The sequence below is a fragment of the Pinus tabuliformis genome, chromosome 9, assembly GCF_031772625.1.
Source record: "Pinus tabuliformis cultivar Carrire ecotype Pingquan chromosome 9, CPIR1, whole genome shotgun sequence".
NCBI lineage: Eukaryota > Viridiplantae > Streptophyta > Pinopsida > Pinales > Pinaceae > Pinus > Pinus tabuliformis.
In genome coordinates this window covers 105,796,656-105,812,042 of record NC_142307.1, presented here as the reverse complement: position 1 = coordinate 105,812,042, position 15,387 = coordinate 105,796,656, and the positions used below count along the sequence as shown (strand labels likewise).

The window sequence follows — 15,387 nt, the reverse complement described above, 5'->3', positions numbered from 1 at the left end:
ATATTGCAAAATCGAGAGAAAGGAAGGAGGATAAATTAAGGTGATAAAAGGGGATTGAGTTGCATTTAGTGTCCAATGAGGCAACGAGGACATCTCAAGCTTCTATTATAGAATAACTGTGAGGGTGGTCATCAATAAGTATCAAACCTGCATGTGTTGGGTGGAGTGTGAGGTTTTGGATCAAGAGCCAATTCTACCTAATCACTAGGCATGAGGGCAGTGACCAGAAAAACTAGCAAGGCCATGGTATAAGTAAGAGAGACCACTCCTAAACCCATGGTGGTCTAATAATTAGTAATTAGACCCCTCACATTGGATGGAATTGGACTAGAACAGCCAATATATGCAGGCAATGAATATCCATTGGATGATGAAATACATCTTGGGCAAAGTAATTATGGACAGTCAGGAGGTAATTGATCCTCTATTGTTTCTTGGGCTCTCACGATTTTTTGTTCCCTTCGGTGCTTTTTTTTTAGAGTTTCAACTATGAGGGGGTCCAGCAACCGCTTGTTGTTACGACCCCCTCTACCTCTACCTCTTTGCAACGGGATTTTGATGGCATCATCATGTTGATGCCTTTAGTGGGCTGAATCCAAACATTTTTATACCTTTTGTTGCTCTCAGGTGTGGCTACACAGGGGTTCTTCTGCATGTGGATTCTTGTGGATTGGAGGGGGTAGGCTCCTAATGGTCCCTGTTTCATACCTCTTCAAATGTTGTGCCTATTTTTTTCCCCTCTAGTGATGTATCTTGCTAGGGTCTTTTGCAATGGTTTTCTTTGTTGGGTATCCGCTCATTTTTCTTTTTTGGGCCTGCATTTTGGCCTATTTTTGTTGGGGTTACTAGGTGGCCTATGCCCAGGTTTATTCTCTTATTAATAATGTTTGAATTCCCATTTGTGGGCTTTGTCTGTGGCTCTTTTGGGGCCTTTATTTTATTTGGTGACTGCATTCCCTTTTTCGCCATGTATAAATTGCAACTGCTCAAGATTTAAAATGGAAAAATAGGAGACACAATTCTACTCTACCAATCTACAGAATGCAAATCACAATTTAGAACATCAATCATAAACATGCAACAAGAAAAACGACAAGTACACAATGATTTCTATGGGAACCCGATTGGGAAAAACACATCAAGCCTCTTTGCATTAATCAATTGAATAGAGAAACTATTACAATTGTCTGCTCCATCTCTGAGCACAACCTACAAAAGAATAATTGTTCTCTCCACTGAATGAGAAACTCTAGAAAACACTTACGCAATTATTTTCTCATTTAGCCTCTTATTTCCTTGTGCAATCCTTGATGAAATTAGATCCTAAAATATAATAATTTCCTCCTATTTTCTTGCGCAATTCCAAAGGATTGATCTCCTGACTTCATGCAACAAACGTACACTCAAACTAGTATACAACTCATGTTACACAGGCCTTGTCTCTTCCACTTCAGCTCAACAATTCGAATTCCATCCATGCATTAGCTATTTTTGGTTGATTAATCATTTAACTGACAAATCTTTGAGTTAGACTATTGTCCCACTGAACAAATGACCTTCAACTAACTCTATCAATAATTGGAGGTTAGTTAACTGAATACAACTAACAATAACTGAACTAGATTGCTAAAATTTAGTAATCACACATGCATGACTGAACTCCAAGCCTACTAACTCAAATTTACTGAGCTAACTAAGAGACAAGATCCATGTCACACTAGTTAATTGCCTCCAAGTTCTCCCACTGACGTGGAAATTTGATTTACTCAATTTCACTAAAGCTAAAGTCAAATTGAGCCTTTCTTGCTACATTTTTTAACACTCCCTCTTAGCAAGAAATGGATTTTTCACCACCCCTATCCTGCACCTATGGAATTTGAATTTACCTCTTGATAATGCCTTTATCAAGATGTCAGCATCTTGCTCCTCAGTTGGAATGTATTAATGTAGCAACATAATTCTCCTCTGTTCACAGTCTCACAAATGATGATATTGGCTATCAATGTGCTTGGACCTGTCATGAAATACTAGATTCTTAGAGAGCTTAATGAAACTCTAATTATTACAACATATCATTGTCGGATCCATATCCTAACTTAAAACACCCACAAGTATTTTCCTCATCCATATGGCCTCACATGTTCCTTGACTTGCAGCCATATATTCATCCTCTGCTGAGTTGAGCGCCACGGACCTCTACTTCTTGCTATACAAATAAATAGTTGCAAACCCAACACTGAATACAGTACTTGAATTTATTTTCCTATCTGATGAAATCCCTACCCAATCTGCATCGATGAAGCTCTGAAGCTTCACTCCCACTACCCTTGTGTACCATAATCCATCTCAGTAGTGCCTCTAAGGTACCATAACACATAATTTGTTGACTTCCAATACAACTTGGTAGGCCTCACCATAGCTTGACTCAATTGGTTTACTGCATAGCACATGTCGGGTCTTGTGTTCGTAAGATACGTCAAAGACCCCAAAATCTTCCTGTAAATGGTAACATCAACCTCTTCACTTGAAGTGGCATTCTCCTTCCTCCAATTTGTAGCTAGAGGTGTGTCCATGGACTTATAATTATCCATGTGAAATCTTTGAAGTATTTCAGAGGCATACTTCCCCTGAGACAAAAACAATTCACCATCACCTTACCATACTTCCATCCCAAGGAAGTAATGCATTAAGCCCATGTATTTCATCTCAAATTCCCTTGCAAGATCCTCTTTGCAAGTGCAAATCAACTACTCATCACCTGTCATTATTAAATCATAAACATACAAAACAAGAATAAGCAACTTACCATCCACCATAATGTAATAGAGGTTTACATCTGCTTCACTCTTGGTGAATCCCAATCCACTGAGATAATTGTCCATCTAAGAGTACCATGCTCAGGGCACCTATTTGAGAGCATACAATGCTCTCTTGAGTCTACACACATGTGACTCCCGATCATATGCCTCAAACCCTTTTGGATGCTCTATATAAATTTCCTCCTCAACAACATTGTTGAGAAAGATGGTCTTCACATCCATTTGGTGGATTTTCCACCCCATCTGCATAGTGAATGTAATAATTTGTCTGATGGAGGAATACCTTGCCACAAGGGTAAATGTTTCCTCCTAGTCAACTCCCTCTATATGAGAAAATCCTTTGGCCACAAATTTGGTCTTGCACTTATCGATGCTCCCATCAACTGCATGCTTCACCTTGTAGATCCATCTGGAACCAACCACTGATTTCCCTTCTGGTATTGGCACCACCTCCCATAAATTATTCTTCATGATGGATTTGTATTCTTCCACCATGACATCAACCCAAGAAGTTTGAGAAATTGCTTCCCCAAATGAAGAAGGCTCACTCTCAATGAGATCTGTCCTGAGAGCCATATAACCAGTGTACCTCTCAGGTGATCTCCTCTACCTACATATTGATTTGGGGGCTCCCACTTTCTCCCTTACATCCTGCAACATTCCATCAACATCTTTGATTCTCTTTACTTTCCTCTTTGGAAAATTATGGTTGAGTGGGTACCTCCACTCTGCCTCCTATCTGCTCCTCTGCATGTGGCAGTTCCAAAACCTCCTAAAGCTCCTCCTTTATTACTAGAAGCTCCTGCTCCAGTGGTGTACTCAACTCTTGTTCCGGAGAGCATATCATAGCCTTCTCAACATAAAACTTGACATCTCTCAGGCTCACAATTGTCATCCTTAGTGAAGGTAAATACACTCAATAATTGTGTGGAGTTTCAAAATATCTTACAAAAACTGTCAACTTTGATGTAAGCTCAAGTTTCTTCCTCGAATCCTTGGAGACATGATAATAAACTGAAGCTCAAAAAATTCTAGAATGAGACACAACAGTCTTTCTCATAGAGAAAGCTTCCTTCAGTGTGATGATGTCAAGTATTCTATGAGCACTCTAGTTCTACAAGTAGACTGTAGTGTTTCATGCTTCCGCCTATAGATGTAATGGCAACCCCCAATCATGCAACATGGGTATTGTTTCTCCCATAATGCTTTTGTTCTTCCTTTCAGCTACCATGTTTTGTTGTGGGTTATGGGGTGCTATCAGTTCTCTTTGTATACCTTCTTTGGCACATAAATCCTTGAAGGCATGCGAAATAACTTAACCTTCACTGTTGCTCCATAGGGCCTTCAACTTCTTCCTAGCATCCTTCTCAACCACTGCCTTTAATTCAACAAATTTTGAGAAAACTTCATCCTTATTTCGCATGAAGAAGATCCAACATTTTCTAAAGAAATCATCAATAAAAATAATGTAGTACATATATTTTGTTGTGGAGGTTGTGGAAAATGGTCCACAAACATCAGAGTGGACTCGTTCCAATATTGCATCTACTCTGTTGTCTCTGCTATGGAATGTGGATTTGACATATTTCCCCAATGTGCAACCTTTGCATAAACCGTGTTCGTCAAGGGAGCCTTTAGGGAGACCAATGGTAATTTTTGAATGATTTTTAAGGCACCATGGTGTAAATGACCCAATCTATTGTGCCAAAGTTCTCCAACATCTCGACTCTACACTTTTTCAGCCTTACTACTCAATGCAGTGCAATCTCCCACCTCAAGTTTTTATAGGATATTCACTCGAACCTTGATCTGCTTCAGTTGCACAGTAGCTATGTGTCTCAAAAAGGATTTCCCTTTACTAAAAATAACATCATAGCCACGATCCTCCAACACTACTACAGAGATCAGGGTCTTCTTCAGCCCAAGTACATACATAACATCTTTGAGGCGAAGAGAAGAAGATTTCTCCCTCTCAAAGGTGACAATACTCTCCCTCTCGAAGGTGATAGTACTAATTCTTGTAGCACAGTACCTCCCATCATCCCCCATTTCAATATGCATCCGGAGATCCTTCTCCTCCAGGCTACTGAAAAACTCCTTGCACCCTTTAGTAAGAGTGGGGTCCCCTCCATCTTTTAGGACCATTGTTATTTTGTAAGAGTTAGAAATATAATTTTTTTTAAATAAAATCCCTCATGGGGTGAATAACAACGGTATATGGAGGGGGCCCTACCATCCTCATCCACTTGGCATATTGGTTAGCAATTTGTGCCAAATATGTGTTATCTTGCATGTGTGTGATGATCCTTTTAGACAAGGGTAGAAAGATATATGTAAGAACATGGTTTACACTGCAACATTGACTAAGTATTGGTATGGGCATTAAGGTGGTGGGAACAATTGGAAGGATGGCCGTGTGGGGTGGCATTCTATTTGTGCCAACCCATGCTCCACAATTTGTGGAGGAATTAGAGGGAATTCAAGTAGGCTTCAATAGCGACGATAAATTCTCCTCACTAGTACAATTCGAGCAAATTTGGGACCCGGGCAAGAGGTACTCTCCCCAATCCATCTTATACATCTTTATGGTTCTACTAGGGTGGCAGAGGTGGGGTTCGGGAAAAGGGAAGGAACATTTGGGACGTGCGCTTTTCTACAACCCTCTGGTAAATTTATTGAGCCTATCCCCATGGTTGGTGTGTGTTTACCTTAATTATTGGTTCGATTTTATTTTTGTTGGTTTTGTTGGTTTGTCCTTGGGATTAATAGTTGGGTCTAGTCCTAGAACATGGGGGGATGATGGCTAGGGGGGACAAAACATCATGCTTATTGGTGCTCTGGGCACTAGATAAGGGGCCAAGGCTTGCTGGTTAGCCTCTTGGGCTTGTCTCTGACTTAGCATCTTGCTTCTTTTCTTCTAATGGTACCTACAGGGAGTAAGATGCCTTGGAAGGTTATAGCCTTCTCTTATTAATTTCTAGAGGTCTGGAGCATTTGTCCAGGGTTCAATATTTAGTTTCACTCCAATTAATTTTTAGAAGACCCTGGGGTGGAAGTGGATGGCTCTCAGGGATCGTTACTTAAATGCGTCACTATAGTTATAGTTCCTTGGCTTTTGGAGGAATAAAAATCCGCTATGTCAGTGGGTCGAAGGGGTAGAAAAATTTCGAGTTGGTTTGGGGGGAGGAACCCAGGGGACAAGTCGGGAGTGGTGGGTCATTGGGTGGTGTTTACAGGGTGTAGGGTGGTGTCGTTGTTTGTAGTGCCCAGATTGTAACGAGGTTGCATGAATGTTTGAGAAGGCCACTACAACTAGTGGTCTTTAGAGGGGTTGGAGATTACACTTAAGGTGAATTAGTATCCCAAGGATGAGTAGGTGGGCGTCTTTGGATGCTTGAAAAATGGCACAAGAAGGTCAAAATAGTTTCCGTGCAGCGACAATGTGGCAAGGTTCGTCAAGGCATCAGGTCGTGTGGCCAAAGGGTGGAACACTGCTTGGACAATCGAGATTTGGGGGAAGATTTAGATTCAAATCTAGCACAATCCCCTACCATAATTAAATTGTTGCCTCCCTTTGATTCACTTAACAACCATCTACAACACATCACTTTACTCCTAGATCATCTTGGATTTTATCGTCAAGATGACATAAATGTAGTCATTGGTTTCATGAACGACCTGCAGCGAAACCAATGGCGTATATAGGATCGGTTAGACACTATACAACACAAACAAATGAATTTTTATGAAAATCTAAAGTGTTTGGAATTTCGATTAGCACACATGGAAAAACATGTGCACTATGATTTGATTCCTCCTTCATCACCATTTACCGGTTTGAACAACCCCACTTTAATTAATTCCTTGGACCTAGGATGATTCTCGATTGCATTAAGATCCTAGGCATATTTTGGTCATGTTGGGTTATTTGTATGTCATTTTCTAGCTTGCCTTGTCTTTTGATAATGTGGTTTTGTTATTACCTTTTTGCCAACAAATCTGATAGGAATGAGGCCGAAGACTATTACCAATATACTCCTCACAATGTAAATTTGTTTTGAATTAATACAAGATTTTAACTAAAAAAATTAATTCCGATCAACTCTGATAATAAAAAATAGTAAACCTATTAAAAAAATTGTAAATATTTTCTTTTCTATAACATTTTATTAGAACTAACATATAAAAAATTTAAGAAAATATTAATATTAAGATGAATGTTTAAAACTCTTGCAATGAGTGTGTATGAGTATAAGTTTTAATTTTAAATAATAATAATAATAATAATAATATCCATTTTTAAGGTCACAGCCAAGCCAGACACCAAATTGGTGTATGAGACTCTCCTTGTTTGTGGGACAAGGGACCCACCTCCACGCAGCGATTTGACTCCTAAGTCTACGAAGGCATACATACTCTACCCCCCTCTGGTTTTGAACCTGAGACCTCTTAGGAGGAAACACAAGCTCTTAACCATTAGGCCCACTCAAGATGTATAATGTATTAATATTAAGGTAAAGATTTAATGATGTATTAATATTAAGGTAAAGATTAAAACTTCTCATGTGGATATATAAAAAAGGCGAACCTAAATTTTAGATGACTTTGATGGTGTATAAATTATACTTATAATAAATTATTGTATTAAGAGATTTCTTATAAATGGAAAAAGTAATTATATACTTTTTATTTTTTATTTTTTTCTAAGTAAGGTTAATCTATTAATATGATACAAAAAAAGGGGAATTACAGTGAGGCTTGGCCACAAAGGAACCAAGCCTCAATCAGCACGCATCCATAATAATTGTCTTTGACTGCCCCAACAGAGGGGAAACCAGTCCAAAAATATGTCTAAAAATAACCCACACAGGGGTAACGAATTTAAACAGAGCATTACTGAGACAAGGTAACCAGATCAAAAGTTTATCCTAAAGACACATAAGACTAAACATAAACTAAACCAAGAACATGACAAAACTTCCACCTGGCCGGCACGACACATGGCACTCAGTCTTTCGGAGCTGGCTCCTCCACAATTGGACACGCCCAGTCATCCGGGTTGTCCGACTCGCCACGTCCCAGCGCCTAATGGCCTTCCTCCATGCTGCATGCCTCAACACGCGGGCTTGACATGTCACCCTGACGGCTATCAGAAGCCTGCGTGTAACTGTGTATGCCTGTCTCAACATGCTGACTGCCAGCAATAGCTTTGCCATGCCTTCTGGTTCGACCTTCATCAGCTTCCGGTTCACCATTGTTGCCCCGGTTCCTGCTGCTCGGGCCAGCTCTGTTCGCCTCCTCCATAGGATTATCCAGAGGAACATGCGGCTCAGTCTCTTCCATGATGGTAATTGAGACAGTTGCTATGATAACAGGGCGGTTCAAAGAACTATGAAAGCGAAACTGCGTGGTGTGAGGAGTAGGATGCGGAGGCAGGGGAAAGGTTGCAGTGCGAACAGTTGCATCTTCATGACCTGAGCTATGGAGCCAGGCTCTGCCTCTGCCACTTCGTGTATCTAGGTACCGCCCCACGAAACTGTGCGGGTTGGGATTATCTACAGAGGAGGCAGGGGATGCAGAATCAGGGCTAGGCAGAGCAGGGGAACGAGAGCTTCCACCTCGCGTGCCCCCTCTTCGACTGCGCATACGATGGCGGACCATGGTGGATATGGGAACAGGGAGAGTGTCAGCAGGAATAGTGGAGGAATTGACAGAGGAGCTATGCAAGGAAGTTACAGAGGGATGGAGGTTATGAGCAAGATTGCAGAGGTTGGTGTGGGAATGGTGGAAGCCATTACCCAAATCAATACAGCTCAACAGCCAACATCTGCGGCCAGTGCTGGTGTGCTCATTCAGCTCTCCCGCCTATGGAGGACAAACACAATGAATCAGGGGTAGAATAACAAGAAAATCTTCCGGCTCCATTGTTATGTGGGCAATGGCTCTTGCGAGGTGCCATGAATGCCATTCAGGGTGGCATGGGAAAAGTTGCAGGGGGCCATGTGGCCTCCCCGTCTGCCGCCGCTCCGTCTAATCATATTAACTCCTGGGATTAACACCCGCATCCAGGTAACTATATACCTTTTATTAAGAATATTTTTAATGGAAATTAATTATTAATAAGAATATTGTTAATGGAAAATAATTATTTTTAATAAGTTAAATTATCCATTATATAAATATATATAAAAAGTTTATTAATGATATTTATCTTTATCAAATATTTTATATGAATTAGTTTATTTCATATTGTTATTTTTAGAAAAAAATAAATAATTTAAGATTTTTAATCTTTTTTATTTGTCATTGTTTAAATTTGATTATATTTTTTTCCATTTGTGATCATTTACATTATAAAAATTTTGTTGAAATTTAAAATTTTAATATAATTGATTTTATTGTAAAAATGAAACAAATACCTTATTATAATATTTTGCAATATTAATATTAATAATTGAAATATGTAATGGGATTCTTGTTAAAAAAAAAAATCAAAAAAATATTTAATATTCATCTTCTATTATTTTAGGTAACTAAAAAATTAAATTTTTAAATGTTTATGTTATAACTTTGTTATAAATGATTTGATATTTATTTTTTTAAGACATTTACATATGTATTAATTTATTTTTGTTTTTTACTTGTTGTTGATGATAGATGATGATTAACGTCCATTAAAATTAACATAGTCCATTACACCTTAATAATAACTTCATTGCTTTTATTTTAAAATGTTTAAATATATAAATAATATTGTAAAACATATTTCCCAAAAAACTTTGAATTAATGATAAATGGATATATTGTTAAAACACTTTTTATCACACTAATTCAAATTATATTTATATATATATATATATATATATATATATATATTATTTATCAAAATCCATATTAAAATAACATGATGATGATGATGGTGGTGGTTAACATCCATTGAGACCAAATTTTGGTCTATGGGACCTAAAGAACCGAATTATTTAGTTTGATTTAAGATTTTATTCCTATGCTCAAAAAGCTTGGAGAGAAGCCTCCCAAGCTCACTGTAATTTTGACAACGTAAAAGGCTAGGAAGGTCAGTATTGCAACAAATATTTTGAAACTGAGATCTAATGTGGTTGTATGTGGGGCACTCTAAGAGGAAGTGATTTTCATCCTCGATGTTCGTATTCTCACAGAGATGGCAGAACCTTTCCATCCATGGTGTTTTAGGAACTGCCCAACAACCCGTTTCACTATGGAGCTCATGAGAGTTTGTTCTAATCTTGGCTATTTAATTTTCTTCTTTGAGCTAGTTAAAACAGAGAGATACTTTTGATCTTCTAGGGTGGGGTTGATGACCTCCTTATAATATCTTAATTTTCATTTAGCTGCTAAATCTTTCTCACACCACATTTTTTCTTTGAACTTAGAACTAACAATATTTTTAATGTTATTAATGTTTTGCAATGCAACATTCTCGTCGATCTCCCAATCGTTTAACCAAGCCCTGGTATCTTTATACCAACCTCGTTTGAGCCTTAGGTGGTTTTGGCTGGAATTTAAAGCTAGCTTAGGAAGTCTATGGTCTCCTATGTTATTGAGTTTGTGCTTGTACAACAAAAGCCTAGTCATAGCTAGGCTCTCGGTAGGGGAAAGACCCACTTCTATAAGGAGAATAGGATAGGGTGTGTTGCTTTTAATTTTGAGGTTATACGTTATAAAACGCTTATGGATTTGCTCAATCTTTCTCCAAGATTCTCTAGAGATGCTACAACCCCAAAGCTCACATCCATATAAGATAACCGGAGTGACTAAAGTTTCAAAGAGGAACATCTTTATATCCCACATTACAAGGCTTGTCGTTTTACAATTATTTTCAAGACCAAAATAAGCTTTCCATCCCTCATTAATCCTTTTCTCAATGCTATAGTTCCAATTGAGCTTGTGATGAATATCAATTCCTAGGTACTTGTAGGAAGACACTTACTCCAAGTTATTATTTTCATACATAAAATTAGCGTAAGTGTCCTTCTTGGATTTGATAATCATAACTTTTGTTTTTTCAGTGTTAACAATCATACCCATGGTAGAGCAGAAATCCTTTAAAAGTATAAGTTTCTTATCAAGATTAGATGGGAATCTTGTGAGAAGAACAATATCGTCTGTGTAGAGAAGAAGGATGATGACTATCCCAGTAAGATCGTGCCAGCACATCATGCTTCCTCTAAACAACCTTCTAGCTTGTCAATGTAAATGCCAAATAGGGTGGGGAGAGGGGGCAACCTTGTTTAACTTCGATATTACACTTAATATCTTTTGACCACCCCTCATTGATGTTTAACTTGGCAATTACATTCTCATATAACCTTATAGCGGCAGCTCTCAACTCAAAAGGAACCTTTAACTCTTCTAATCTATTCCAAAGATTGTTTCTAGGAACCGTATTGAAAGCCTTTCTAAAATCCATAAAGCAACAAAAGAGATTGGATTTATCATTATGGCATTCCTCCACAATGATCCTAAGCATAACGAAATAGTCTGTTATTGAACACTACTTTCTAAACATGTTATATCATTATCTTAAAGTTAATTCATTATTAATTTTAGTTATATTTAAATATAAAATACTTTATAATTATATAAAAAAAAATTATAATTCATTTATTCATTTCATTTTTTTGAAAACTTAACGTATAAAACACTCAAAAATATATCTACAATATAATTTAACGCAAAACACAAATTATATATATATATATATATATTATAGTGTTAAAGCTAATGTAATATTTAATTGATAACTAAGTTGAGTGTTGTTTGGGTTTTGTTACTAATAATGATAATGATATTAAGTTGAGTGTGGTTTGAGTTTATTATTTAATAAATGATAATATTATTAAACGTGATTATTATTAAGATGTGTTGTATTTATATATATATCAATTATTAGATTTTTTATTATGATTTATATTTATTTATTTATTAGTTAGTGTAAAAGCTCCTGTAATATTTAATTGATAACCAAGTTGAGTGTTGTTTGGGTTATGTACTTAATAAATGGTAATGATATTAAGTTGAGTGTGGTATGAGTTTATTATTTAATAAATGATAGTGATTATTTTTAAGATGGTTGTATTTACACATGTATCCATTATTAGATTTTTTAATTATATTTAGTAATGATTATTATAAAGTTGTATGGGAATTGTTTTTTAATTATATTTAGTAATGATTATTATAAAGTTGTATGGGAATTGTTTTTAATATTTTTTAAATGTGGTTTTTTTTAATATTTTTGAGAGTGTAGGAATTAAAATAAAAAGTTTTTTAATTAATTGGAAAATATTATGGAAAAAAATAAAATTGGAAGTTTAATTTCAAGAAAATGAGAGTTTGGGAATGAGTTTCATGCAAATAAAGTTTTAAATCGAAATTGTATTTTTTGGTATTAATATTACCGATTTCATCTCTCCTCACCATTATGGGTGATTATTGAGAAGGATCACAGACACTTGATTTATTGAGTGTTGACAACACCACCCTCTACATTCGTGGTTAGGGGATGGTCATGTCTCTAATTTAACTACTCTGCTCCCCCCACCCTCCTCTGCCCTTCTCATTCTCTTTTTGGAGTCCTTTGGTGATTTTTGTGTGCCTTCTACGTTCACCCTCTTGAATCTCCTTCCTTCTCCAAACATGCGACAACCCCCACCTTCATGACTCCTACCTCAAAGCACCTCTCTCACATAGCTCGCCATCGACCTTGATGGAAAATCTGTTTTCACTAGACGATTCAACCAATTCCTTTAATCTCTTCCTCGAGTTCCTTTGATATCCAACCATGCCACGCAAAATCCAATGCAAGAAAAGAGGATATTTCCCTCGTTGCACCCAGGCACAAGCCAATGCAAAGCCCTTAATCAACAAATATTGGGAACACACTTCATGGTCTTCTCATAAAGAAATTTATAGGGCATAATAAGAAGCAAGGGTTGAGCATTAGCTTCTCTCACACATCGAGGTAGAGGAGAATGTAGGGCATCAGGTGCCTGATAGGAAATACCCATTCTCATCTATCTCAATATATGCAAATGATTGATCTATACTAGCAAGTCAAGACTACAATGCGAAAAGTGTTGATTGAGAGAAATAAAGCTCACGAAGAAATCCACCAACAATGGGTTAACATGATGGACAAGAAAATTGTAGTGATGGCCAATAAACTAGCCAATTTGGAGTTCCCTAATAGTGATGAAGATATGCAACACCATTCCCTACCCATGTGGGCTCCTCTCGTGAATAATTATGATAGATTAGTTTATTTCTATTTTTTGGAAGAACTTTTAGGTTGGACAACCCAATAGATAGGCATGGTTCTAGTGATTACTATAAATATCTAGATAGATATAGAGTTAAGTACTCAGTCAAAAATTTTCAAAATGTTTGATGTGAATTTTAAGATTGGAGACTTAGTTTCATACTTATTTTCTAGTTTCACTAGTGGCAAACCCAAAAAAATGGACATGTAATGCCTCTTTTTGTTTAGTAATGCAAATAAAGTCTAACTGAAAAAAATCGGTGTTAATAAATTAAAATGTAAATTTTTTTTATATTTATTCAATTATTAAATCAAACATGAAAGTCTAATATATCAATGTTCTAGTTTGTTGTTGCTAACCATCATTCATATCATTGATTTTTATTGTATTTTCATATTAAGGTATTATAATTATTTAGTTTTTTTTCTAATGTGAATATTGTTTCAAATTTATAAAATGTTAAAAATTTATGTAAGTAAAGTTTATGTTTTCAAAAACATTAATTTTTTTTTGTATATAATTTGCTTTTTTTTATATAAATATATATATTGATATTAGAGTTTAGTATTTTTTTAAATATGTTCATATAATTTTATTTTATTTTTGTATCTAGAGGAATCGACAACTGACCCAAGCTCATAATCGAGTGATAGAGGGCCAATTTAGACCACTACAAATATAACCTCTAGGTGAACCCATACATGCCCCCATGCATGGCCCACAAGGCTAATCAAGGGGAAATTTGAACCTCAAACCACACACTTCACAAAAACTTCATATCAAGGTGACTATCAATTGAACTACCACATGGAGGCGTGTTCATATAATTATTAACACGAATTAAATTAATAATTTCAGTATTATAGTTGTTCGAGAAATATAAGATTCTAGTTGTAGATTTTAATATAATTCGAAATTGATATTTATTAATGTTGAAGATAAAATTTAATATATCAACATAGTAAAGTCTATTATACTATAATATAATTACTAATAGGAGCATAACACTCTGAGATTCGTCTTCAATTTGTTTGAAATAATACTAAAAAGAATTTAAAGATTTTTTTAATATATAATATTGTCATTTCCAAATTATTCTTTCGTATAAATTTTGGAAAAAACTTCTAATGATTCAATATGCTCATATTTACGTTCTCGTCTTCTAGAAACACATGCAACATAGGTTTTGTTTTGGATCCTAGAGGAGCCTGGTAGTCCATTTGACACGTAACTACTAGTAAACCTATATGGGTATATGACTTGTCCTCCTCTCCATAAACTGGGTAACAACTGGGAGGTTTTGAACCTTGGATCTCTCAGTTTTCTCAAGGCTCACATTACTTCGATCACTAATTGAGTTTCCCCTTGGGACGTGCAACATAGATTTATTGAATACAACATCCACCAATATTTATTAGTTTAATTTAACAATGCTAAGATATAAATAAATTTTAACTTCATAACAATTCAACCTAGCTTTTTACTTTGTTTTAATGTTATTATAAAAATAATTGTTTGTTGTTTTTTTATTAGTATTATAAAAACATATTATAATTTCAAAAACAAATATTAAAACCAATCATTATAACTTGTAAAAATGTGTTTTAACTTTGAAATTAGTAAGTGTTAAGAGTGATTAAATCTTTTAAGTGTAATTATTTTTTTTACTTAATTTTTATTTTTATTTTGAGGGATTTGATCGCTCTCCACACATCATATATGTAGAATTAAAATGATTTTGCGCAAATCTCTCTCTCTCTCTCTCTCTCTCTCTCTCTCTCTCTCTCTCTCTCTCTCTATATATATATATATATATATATATATATATATATATGCACCACATGTTCCCATTATGGGGTGTCTATCAACGACAAGTGGGGTGGGGAGGCGCCCTACCACCATCCCACCAACTAACAGAACAGAGAGATGTGGCACATGACCCCCTCGAATCATTAAACCACTTTCATGTATTTGGAATAGTCCAACATGTGAATTTACCACCCCATCGAAGGCAAAATTAATTCTTGCAAGGTCCAATTAATATCGAGCCTAGCAGAAAGCATAAACAAATCTTTGAGAAATTGGATTAATATTACGAGGTCATGGAATGAACTTGCCAATTTGAATTTTATCACTAGTTTATGGTTTAATTAGACGTGGGTGGTTGTTACTTCATTCTAAGTTAACACCCTATGCATGATGAATTACTATGCAGCTTCGAAAGTGGCTCGACTATAGTGTATTAACTTGGGACTCGGAGAATCCTT

At 36.0% G+C, this 15,387-nt stretch overlaps 1 pseudogene; it reads left to right on the top strand.

The window, feature by feature from the left end:
- The first annotated feature begins 8,468 nt into the window (after positions 1–8,468).
- LOC149147296 (uncharacterized) overlaps positions 8,469–15,387 on the top strand; it is a 44,427-nt pseudogene continuing 37,508 nt past the window's right edge.